The sequence below is a fragment of the Phoca vitulina genome, unplaced genomic scaffold (genome assembly GCF_004348235.1).
Source record: "Phoca vitulina isolate PV1807 unplaced genomic scaffold, GSC_HSeal_1.0 scaffold8, whole genome shotgun sequence".
In the NCBI taxonomy this organism is placed as follows: domain Eukaryota; kingdom Metazoa; phylum Chordata; class Mammalia; order Carnivora; family Phocidae; genus Phoca; species Phoca vitulina.
Genome location: NW_022589711.1, coordinates 51,720,286 through 51,730,652, shown reverse-complemented (window position 1 = coordinate 51,730,652; position 10,367 = coordinate 51,720,286). Strand labels below are relative to the sequence as shown.

The 10,367-nt window shown below is 37.3% G+C and overlaps 1 protein-coding gene across 1 annotated transcript in view; it reads right to left on the bottom strand.

The window, feature by feature from the left end:
* FGF12 (fibroblast growth factor 12) overlaps positions 1-10,367 on the bottom strand; it is a 572,489-nt gene that overhangs the window by 453,444 nt on the left and 108,678 nt on the right. The gene's annotated exons all lie outside the window — the stretch shown is intronic.

The following is a 10,367-nucleotide window of genomic DNA, read 5'->3' as shown; positions in this document are numbered from 1 at the left end:
GGAAGGAAGGAAGGAAGGAAGGAAGGAAGGAAGGAAGGAAGGAAGGAAGGAAGAAAGGAAGGGTCGGAGGGAGGAGAAAAGATGAAAGGATGGCTCCCAGGTAATGCTATAGCTCAAGTTTTAGGATTCTGTTTTCTGCTTTGCTTATGGAAAAAATTTACAATTCTTCAGGCCTCTAAGAGATCAGAGCAGGAAGCATTTATGGTTACTTAGTGGAATTATTTCAATCTTTTAAAATGTACACACCCAGGAGTAAGAAAAGGAAGCAACTATCAGGGATTATTTCCCTACCTCTGATTTTAGATATCACTTAGATACTTTATGCAATATTATGCTTTAGGATTATATTCATTCATTCAATAGCATGCTTATTGAGAACCTACTATCAGCAAGGTCCCTGAATTAGCCTTAAAGGTATCTGAAGTTACATGAAACATATTCCCTGAAGTACATAAAGGAAAACTGTACCATCAGGCGGTGGTTCTCAACACATCGGCACAGGAGAGTCATCCAGGCAACAAAACCAATACCTCGGGCTGTGTTCCAGAAAATCAGAAGAGCAAGGAAACATTTTAAATCCTTCCCAGGTGATTCTAATGTTCATCCCGGTTTTATCACTGCTAGCAAATCAAAGACACAGATACTCAGCTAGCAACAGATAGAAGTGCTAAGGGAGTTCCAGAGAGTAATCACTTCTAGTCAGAGCAATGTTCCTCAAACTGTGTTCCAAAAACAGTAATCATTTGTGAAGGCTAATAGCTGGGTTTAGGGGAAAACAGCCCCATGTCTGAATAAAGCTAGAGAATTATTTGTTCCTTTTGTCCCTTCTTGGAGATTCAGTGTCCCTGGGGAGTCTCTCTGCACTCAGGTGGGTTGAGGAAGATAAGGGAGAGATTCTAGGAAGAGTCTTTCTAGGCGTAGCCCCTATGAAACAGCCACGCAGGGTCTCAGGATTATAATCACGCCTGGGCTTTGTGCCACCACACAGCTCTACAAATGCCCATTTATCTTACCTATGGAGAGTTGTAACCCAAGCCAGTTCTTTGCCATGAAAACAAACCAGCCAGAGAAGTAGACTACTAGCTACATTAAAAAAAAAAAAAATGCTTAACATGATTGGATGGAGTATGCCCTAGTTGGCCTTCATGACCCTTCTCTTTGGGTACTCTCACCTACCTGTTTTCTTTGTCTTATCCTCACATTCCTGGAACAAACATTTGCATTTGTTAATTTATCGAGTTCATACAAGGTTTCCTTCATCTGCCTTATTACATCATTTGGAAGAGACAGAAATCAAGTTTTGTTTGTTCTGCTAAGTGAGGATCTGTAACCAACATTATCTGAGTTTCATAACTATGTTTGGCTTGCCTGACTTCTTATTCAACAGATCCTATGCTTATTAATCAAAATTAAATAAGGGGCGCCTGGGTTGGTTAAGTGTCTGCCTTCAGCTCAGGTCATGACCTCAGGATCCTGGGATCAAGCTCCATGTTGGGCTCTCTGATCAGCAAGGAGTCTGCTTCTCCTACTGACTCTCCCTCTGTGCTCTCTCTCTCTCAAATAAAGAAATAAAATCTTTTAAAAAAATTAAATAAGCAAGAAATGAATAAAGGACTCTGACTAAATAAATCATTATGGATCTATATGATGGAACACTTTGTAGAATTAGAAATACCATGGAAAAAATGTTCACCATGTAACATGAAAAAAGTTTGAGTGGATACAAACCTATTCATAATATAATACCAAAGACATAAAAGTTTTATTTATGAAATAAGATTGAGTGCTATTCATTTTCTTTTACTTATTATATATTTCTTAAATCTTTTATGGTGAACATCTATTAACTGCAAAACAGAAAAGAAGAAGGCAGTTTAAAGCCAATAACTTGTGCTTTTAAAAAAACCAAATAAATAGAAATCAGTTTTCTTTACACCCCTCCTCCAGCAAACATGCTACTTGTTGCCCAGATTTTACTTTGAGATTTAAATTGGCATAACTATTCATAGTTGAATGTTCCCAGATTTTTTAAGAAAAAAAGACTAATGCTGATAAAATACTTTGGAACCACAAACTGTGAGATAGATAAAGAATACAGGAAACACAAGATGATGACCTTTTCCTGCTCATTTTTCTTGCTGGAAAGCTGTATTTCTCCTTGTTTACTGTTCTTTTGCTGATCTTTTTTTGTTTTTTTTACTTCAAAGCAAAGAAGTTTTTGCTGACCAGTAGAAAACTTGAAGTCAATTATTCCTTGAAGACTTTCTATTCACAATTTCCTTGCTGAAAATTTTCTCAGAAAAGAGATTAGTGGCTTTATTGTGTAATTTGTGCCTTATTGATTGCCCCCAAGCTCTTTCTCATTTTGTTTATGGGCATTTTTATATTAATGGCTTTTATGGTAGAGAAAATAATATAGACAAGCTCCTTACAGGTCCACCACAGATACCTTGCTGTTTTATGTTTCTAGAACAGTGTGATGAGAAATATTTGCTAACAAACATGACACTGAGAACTGCGAGCACAACAACAGGGGGCCCACTTCATTTCCCCTGATCTGATTGAATGATTATGTTTGAGTTCCAAATACATGCCACAGATAAACAGTGCAAGAAATGACCCTTATGTGAAACAAATGCTCTTTGACCCATCGACCTTCCACACAACTTTCCAGTGCTTTACAAATATTTACCAAGAGTTATGCATGGTCAAAGAAAAATCAGTAAGGAGCAATTTCCCCAATCATCCTTCCAATTAAGGCAAGTGGAGGGTGAATGATCTCCAGTGCACTGGATAAACAAACCTCAAAGAGACGTTCCCACTGATGCTCATATTATTGGGAACATCCAAAATGGAATCTTTGATGAATAAAATTCCAACACTGTGTGGAATTAAACATGCAAATTTTTTTTCTCAGTAATTATGCATAAGATCCCAAAACATCACCTACAAATTTCCAATTGTAATAAGGCTATTAAAGAAAGGAATGTAAATTAATTCATTTATCAGTTGCAAGAATGATCAACCTTGGAATAATGGATGGGTTACTTGTCTGATCACAGTTACAGTGCTATGCAGTCCCTTGGCATCCCACCTTTCTCCTCTTTCCTATTGTGCCCCACTAAAAACAGTACCATACAACTCTTCCACACCTGCTGGTCTGCTCCCAGAAGTATGGGGCTGAGAGTCTTCAGTGTGGCACTCTATGTATCCCTACTACAGACCCTTTTATTTCAAAATCATCATTCCCTCATGCTTTTATTTCTTAAATTGCATTAAAATTTTTTTCCCTTAAGGGTTAATGTTCACTGTGGTTAGAGCTAAAATTATGTCTTCTAAATCCTCCTTTTTGAATGGATCTTCTGGAAAGATCCTTTGTTCACCTGGCCATATATTTCTAAATGTAAACTACACAGAAGATGATAGAATGAGGGTCTTACTATTCAGAATACTTTTACCTGGTGACAAGAAAGAAGGAACCTATAGCCCACAAGCATTTTTTAACCTGTAAAACACTTCAGTGTTGGCTAGAAAAGGATTTGAGCCAGTTGAGGAAAGAGAGACACTATTTAGTTTAAGTTAAATTGTCTTTTTCTGTTCTATTCCTCATTACCTCAAATACATTGACAAGCAAAATATGTTTTCCTCATGCTGCTATAGGTGTTAGTGTAATTTTTTAAACTAAAATTTACCTTTTCTCAGTACTACTAGGATTAAATATTAAAAGAAAGCACATTTAAAAGTGTTATAGAATGTTTTCTATGCTGCAATAAGGCAAGGAAAAAACAAAGACTTTTGCCAGTAGGGTTTCAGATAACTTGCCTTTGAAAAGTGAGAAATAAAGGTCTTCCATGAGTTTCTGAATGAGACTCCAGACTGAGGAGTACTTTCTGCCTTTGAGAGACCTCAACTACAGATCAGTCTTTGGATCCTTTTTTTTTGGTTTATTTGTTTACAGATAATATTATTTCTTCCATTATATTGCTCTCCCCTTAAATTTTTTAATGAAAATAAAATTATTTTGAAGAGATCTGTTCTTTCACCCAAAGAGTCACAAAAAGGAGATTGTCTATACTGTTCAAGTATCTACTGTGACCCCTCCATATGTCAAGCGCTCTACTGGGGCCTGAGATACAGACTCGCTAAGACAACTGCCATCTCTGCCTTCATGGGACTTATAGTCTAGTTTTTCTGTGTCTTTGCTTTTATGACATGAGAATATTATAAACCTTTAAGGAATTTAAAAGGTTATTCAATCTATAAATACAGTATTGTGCAAAAATAAACTGTTAATTACACACTTAAGTGCATGTGTGTGTGTATTTTCTATTAGGAAACGAAAAGATTAGAAATTCTCCTTTTTCTATAATACGGAAGTAAGATTGCCCATTATAACATATTTTTAGAGTGTCTCAGATTAGTTTACTGTAGGTCTTGACTCACTAACAAATTATTTTCTTTTTCTTTCCTTGAAAATATATAACTCTAATTCTCTATCTCCCCCATCTCACACACACACACACACACACACACTCCTTCTCTCTCTCTCCACCCAGTTGGCATATATTAAATGCCATTTTAATTAACTGACAAACTAAACATCATATAAATTTAAAAGATATGAATGATATGTCCATATTTTTTTTATTTATTTGAGAGAAAGAGAGAGAGCATGAGTAGTGGTGAAGGGCAGGGAGAATAGAGGGAGAGGGACAAGCAGACTACATGTGGGGCTCCATCCCACGACCCTGAGATCACAACCTGAGCTGAAATCAAGAGTTGGCTGCTTAACCAACTGAGCCACCCAGTTGGTTAAGCCACCTATTATTTTTAACTTAGCAATCCCAACTCACAGAATTCATCATGAAGAAATAATCTCAGAAATGGTCAAAATTTACATAGAGATATTCATCCCACTGGAAAAAAAGTCTAAATGTGCAACAATAAGGGAATGGTAAAATAAATGATGATGTACTGGAATATTGTGCAATATTTAAAACCAAAGAATATTTAATAATATGATGATATATGATGGGTGATAAAAGCAGAACACAAAATTATATATAATCAATAATCATAACATGTATATGTTCATGTATTTCATTGGTTAAAGAGGATTAGAAAATAGTACATCAAAATATTAAGTGTTTATGAATAGTGGAGTTATGATTTTGTGATGATAGTAAATTTTAATTTTAAAAGTTATTTACATAAGTAATTTTATATGTAGAAAAAAATCCATACTTTATAACACACATAAAAATTTACTCTATTGATTATTACTATATTGTATAGTCATTCATATGTAATCTCTTCCAATGGAGCGAATTTTACCAAAAAGATAAGAACTCAGGTTATATTTGATTATTGAATCATCAGCAAAGAAAAGAGAGTATGTCACATTTTCTTAGCCTCAGAGAAATTTCAAAATCAGTGATGATTTATTTGGTTTATTTGTTTTCCTTATTCTAAAGCATTATGACCTACAACTGAGAAGGAAAAGAATATCCTAAATGATTCTTACCTATGATTCTAAGATGTTTTGTGTCTACTTAGATATGTACCTCATCAACTCACAAAAGCTTCAGCCATCACAAAGATCCTCACAGCAGATTTATTATAATCCCTAAGCTTATTTTTTCTAATATCCAATAATTTGAAGAGCTCTGGATATACAGAGCCTTTGAAAAATAGACTCCCATAATTGTATTGCTTGAAGAGTTCCTAGAATGAGCTCTGAGAAACTAAAATCTAGAATATAAATAAACTGGAAAAAAAAGTAAACTGGACAATGATATTTTGAAAAGAGACTATCAGCAGCTCATCTGCTTGATACATGAGAGGCAGTAAAACAACAGGCTTATTTTCCAGCTTGGCTGCTCATAGAAGTCTTCTGCTACATTATATGCAGCCTCATTTGTTAGGAGAATGTCCTCTGTCATTACTCTCTGCCTACCGCTATCTCTTGCTTACGGTCATCAATTTATTTTGCGATCGGTCTGTATCATCTCTTCTTAGAGTGTTAAGTGAAATTCTGGGGAAATAACTGAAAGTCAAACATGGGGGAAAGATGAAAAAAATGGGAATGTTCAGGTTACCAATGAGAAGGTTTAGGGGATGGGGGCATAAAAATGCTCTTCGAATGCCTAAAAGGCAGTCATATGGAAGAAGGGTTTTAATCATAGTTTTCATGGGCTAGAAGGCAACAATTAGAGAGGAGAGATGATTTTGGAAGATATATGTTTAATGCAAGTGAATATGGGATGGCCCAGTTAAATCCCAGGGGCATTCAGACTTGTTTGTGTGTGTATGTGTGATGTATTGTTGGGAATTGGTGAGTCCATCAAGATCTATTGGCATGAACTGATTTCTAGGTAGGCCTTTTTTTTATTTCAGGCTGAAGGAAAAGGGGCAAGGGATATATTAAGAGCCTAGAGAGAAGTTTGCAAAAAATCATTGAAAAGAACATGATGGTGCCTGCCCCAAAGTGTAGATTACTTTTCTGGACTGCCTCCAGAGAAAGAAACTGAGGGTGAAGAGGAACAGCAGTTTTTATGAAAAGATCCATTGGGAAGGAGGAGCTCAGGACATGGCTGCACAGATCCCTGCTCAGTGACAAAGTGGGTCATAAAATTGAAGAGGTCATCTCCCATTTGCTGTACAGAACTTACCTAAACTTGGTCGTGCTGATTTAAGAATTATCCAACAGAACCTCTTTCAGTTCTGACATTAGTTTTATCAGAATGGGCAAGACCACAGGAAATCATGAGACACTGTCTAGACAGAACAATGCTTCTCAAACTTAAATGTACATACAACTCAACTGAGGGTTTTGTGAAAGCACTGTTCTAATTCAATGAGTCTGAAGTGAGACCCAAGAGTCCACATTTCAAATAAGCTCTCAGGTGATGCTAATGAGGCTGGTCCAGCAACCACTAGGTAGGACTTTGGTAGTGATTTTATGATGAGAAGAAACTGACAAGGAGAAGCAGAGTGGGAGAGGAAGAACTCATAGATGCTGAAAAACAGGATCCAAAGCTGACATGGTGTTTTATGAATATTCTGGAGCTACCCCCTCCACCTACAATCCAGAAATACTGGAAGTAGGATAGTTAGTCTAAGCAGTTTAGGAACATATACATGAGAAAGGACAACAAATCTGGGTTGCTGGTGTAAATATGACTCCATGTGTATACCCAGGAGAGCAAAGAAGAATCAAAGTTGACTAACAAAGGAATGTGTTAACTTGGGTGATAATAAGTTGCTTTCAGTGGAGGTATTCAAACTGAACCTAAGATATTCTTATCATAGGTCTTGTAGAAGACTCATTGAGATGATTGCCAAGGTTTCTTCCTATTCTACTGTTTTCTGATTCTACAACAGAATCATGAAGGCTATAAAGACTACTCGTAGTTTTTTTGTTTGTTTGTTTTGAAGAGTGCTTATTTTGACTAACTCAAAGAAAAATGGTAAAGTAAACTAAGTTTAGCAGAGAGTGCTGCCAGTAGAATTCGATTCCAAAGCCATAGGCATCTCTAAATTCAACGTGCGTCCCATGACCTTAGATTAGACTCCATCCAGTTTCGGCAGATAAATGCCATTAGGTGTAAGGGAAGATAACAAATAGGTAGATTTCACATATTAATTACCATTGCTAAGGAAGGAAAGAAGAGAGAGAAGGAGGGAAAAAGAAAGAGAGAGAGAGAAAAAGAAAGAAAGAGAAGGAGAAAAGAAAATTTATTAAAGAATATGATCTACCATAAGATGAAAGAGCAAGGTAAAGTAAAAGAAAGGCAACATGTTAATAATGAATCTGAACATTCTCCTTCCCAGAAGTGGAGCCAAAAATATTCTCTCTAACCCTCTGGCACAGAAATTGAAGGCTTTAAAATCTTAGTTTCAGTCTCATTCAAAGCTGCTAAGACTTATAGATCAGATTCACAGAGGGAAAAGACAAAAGTAGTAACCCTGTTCATTTACAAATGCGACTTCTGTCTTCATAGATGAAAGCCTGACGGTCTCACAAACACTGAAAAAGAAGAGTAAGGTTATCTGCTCTTTTAGAACAGTTTAAAAATTGACTTCAAATGAACAAAAGTTCCCGCATCCCCACTAGGTGGGAAGCACTTACTAGAGGCTGGGGATGCACAAGTAAGACCTGGTTTACAGTCTGATAGAAGTTATAGACAGCCAATAAAAAAAATCATATAACATGCTACCTACTGAAAAGAGAGCTGTAAATATCATCTGGAATCACAGAAGAGAGAGGGGTTTAATCCTCCTCTCTCCCCCTGGGGTGGGGCCTGGAGGAGACTTAACAAAATGAAGGACATTTGAGCTGAGCCTCAGAATAGGAAGAAACCTTTCTCGGCAGAGGAAAGAGTAAAAAGCAGAGAGGAGAGGAAGTACACCGCAGGAACTGGGAAGGGTGGACTGAACCAGTGGTGTGTGTCAGGGCGGCATGGCTGGGGCTGGAGATATCCATTTGTTCCTTCCTTGGCATCCTTGCAATGCACTCCTTCCCGGTTTCCTCTGAGCACTTCCTGCTGGCGTCCTTGAAGACCATGGCTTTATCTATATCAGAGGTTTTCCTGGCACTCCCAAGCATGGGATAATTTGAGGACAGCTACCACCCCCTCAACTCAGGGATGAGATTTTAGAATGCAGGTATTAAGCTCAATCTTGACACCTGCTTATGGCAAGTCCTTTGATTTTTCTTGTTTAATTTTACTATCCCTTGAGAAATTTGATGTAGTTGCTCTACTCCAAACTTATTTTGAAATGAACATCATTTTGAAGGAGAAATTGGGAATATCTCTCAGAGCTATGCTTTCTTGGGTCATAGCCTAAGTCACAAAACCATCTCCAGGTGGGTGATTTTTCAGCAGAAGCAGAGAAATGGAGTTTAGCAACCTGGCATAATCAGTCCCCAGTTCATCTAGACAAGGGTTTCTCCATAACTCTGGGGGTAGGTAGTTGAGATGGGCTGGGAGGAAAAAAGAAATCTATTGGAAAATCCATTGATTATTTCACACCTGGATATCTTATGGTCATTTATGATCCACGGGTGAGAAGAGCTTCATGGAGTTCTTCTCCTGACCTCCGATAACCGCGCAGGCACTGTGGCATCTGCTTCCTGTTACCACTCCATTTTTGCCCATGCTTTCTCCATATCCCTGGTTGACAAAGATGTGAAAATCTATTCTGTCTTTGAATTTAGAAAAAAAATTCATGATTCAGTTCAACAAGATTAAATCGACATTCATACACACACGCATTCAAAGCCAAAAAACATTTCAAGGTTTCAATAGACTCAAAAAGAGTTCACATTCTTTTTCCTTATAAGCATTCCTTGTGGTAATTGGAGAGTTTGCCAAAAAGGCTTCCAGAACCCGTATTTCATCTACCCCAATGGAAGTAATACACAAGAAGTAGTCTGCATCCTTCCCTGCTGAGAATCATTTGCTTGGCATGTGCTCTGCATAAAAACTATATGGTAGGAAAAATGCCACCCTGCCTGAGCTAGCCAGCATGCTTCCAATCTGCTGCCCAAACTCCTTGCCTGACAAGCTGCTGATAGGAGAGGTCACATTGTCACTCAGAACTTAATGGGGCTGTTCTCCCTGATGTATCATTCACTAGGAACTTCAGTCTATGAGGCCCACTGTTATATTTTATTTATGAGATCCATTTGGGCTCAGAATTTTCCCCAGATATATTCTGAGGCTAAAAATGTCTATATTGCCACATACTCAGCTCTGAACTCTGTATCAGTGTGATATGGTCTGGATTCACCTTTGATACAAGTCAAAAAAGCTGAGATGTTTGCTTCCCTACATTTTGTGGGTGACAAAAGCCTATCACAACAGCCCACAAAAAGAAAAAAAAAGTACTGGTCTCAACATAAGGAGGCTCAGGTCTAGGTCTACACATACCAATATGGGCTTAGGGAGGATCACCTTCTCAGACCCCATCTATAAAGTTTGGGAATGCTCCCAGCACTAGCACCACCAGACTCTAACACACTAATTTTACATTTCTGGTCAGGTGAACCAAGGAAATGGGATTATATGTGACCTGAATATTTCAAACATCCCCTCTCTGACACCTTACATTCTTTTTAAGCAAGGCTGCTGACTTCAAGTCCAATCACTATTTTTGTATCCACACATTCCTAAAATGATATGTATACCTTTCCCTTATATTTCCTATCTGCATTTAGCTAGTTTTCATGGAGAAATTTCTTTACTTAAAATGATGAGAGATTTCCCCATTGGATAGCAGTTTGAGTAAGAACTACTATACAAAACTGTTACTTTTTTAAAAAACCAAGTTTCTGCTTAGTTTATGCAATATTACATACGATA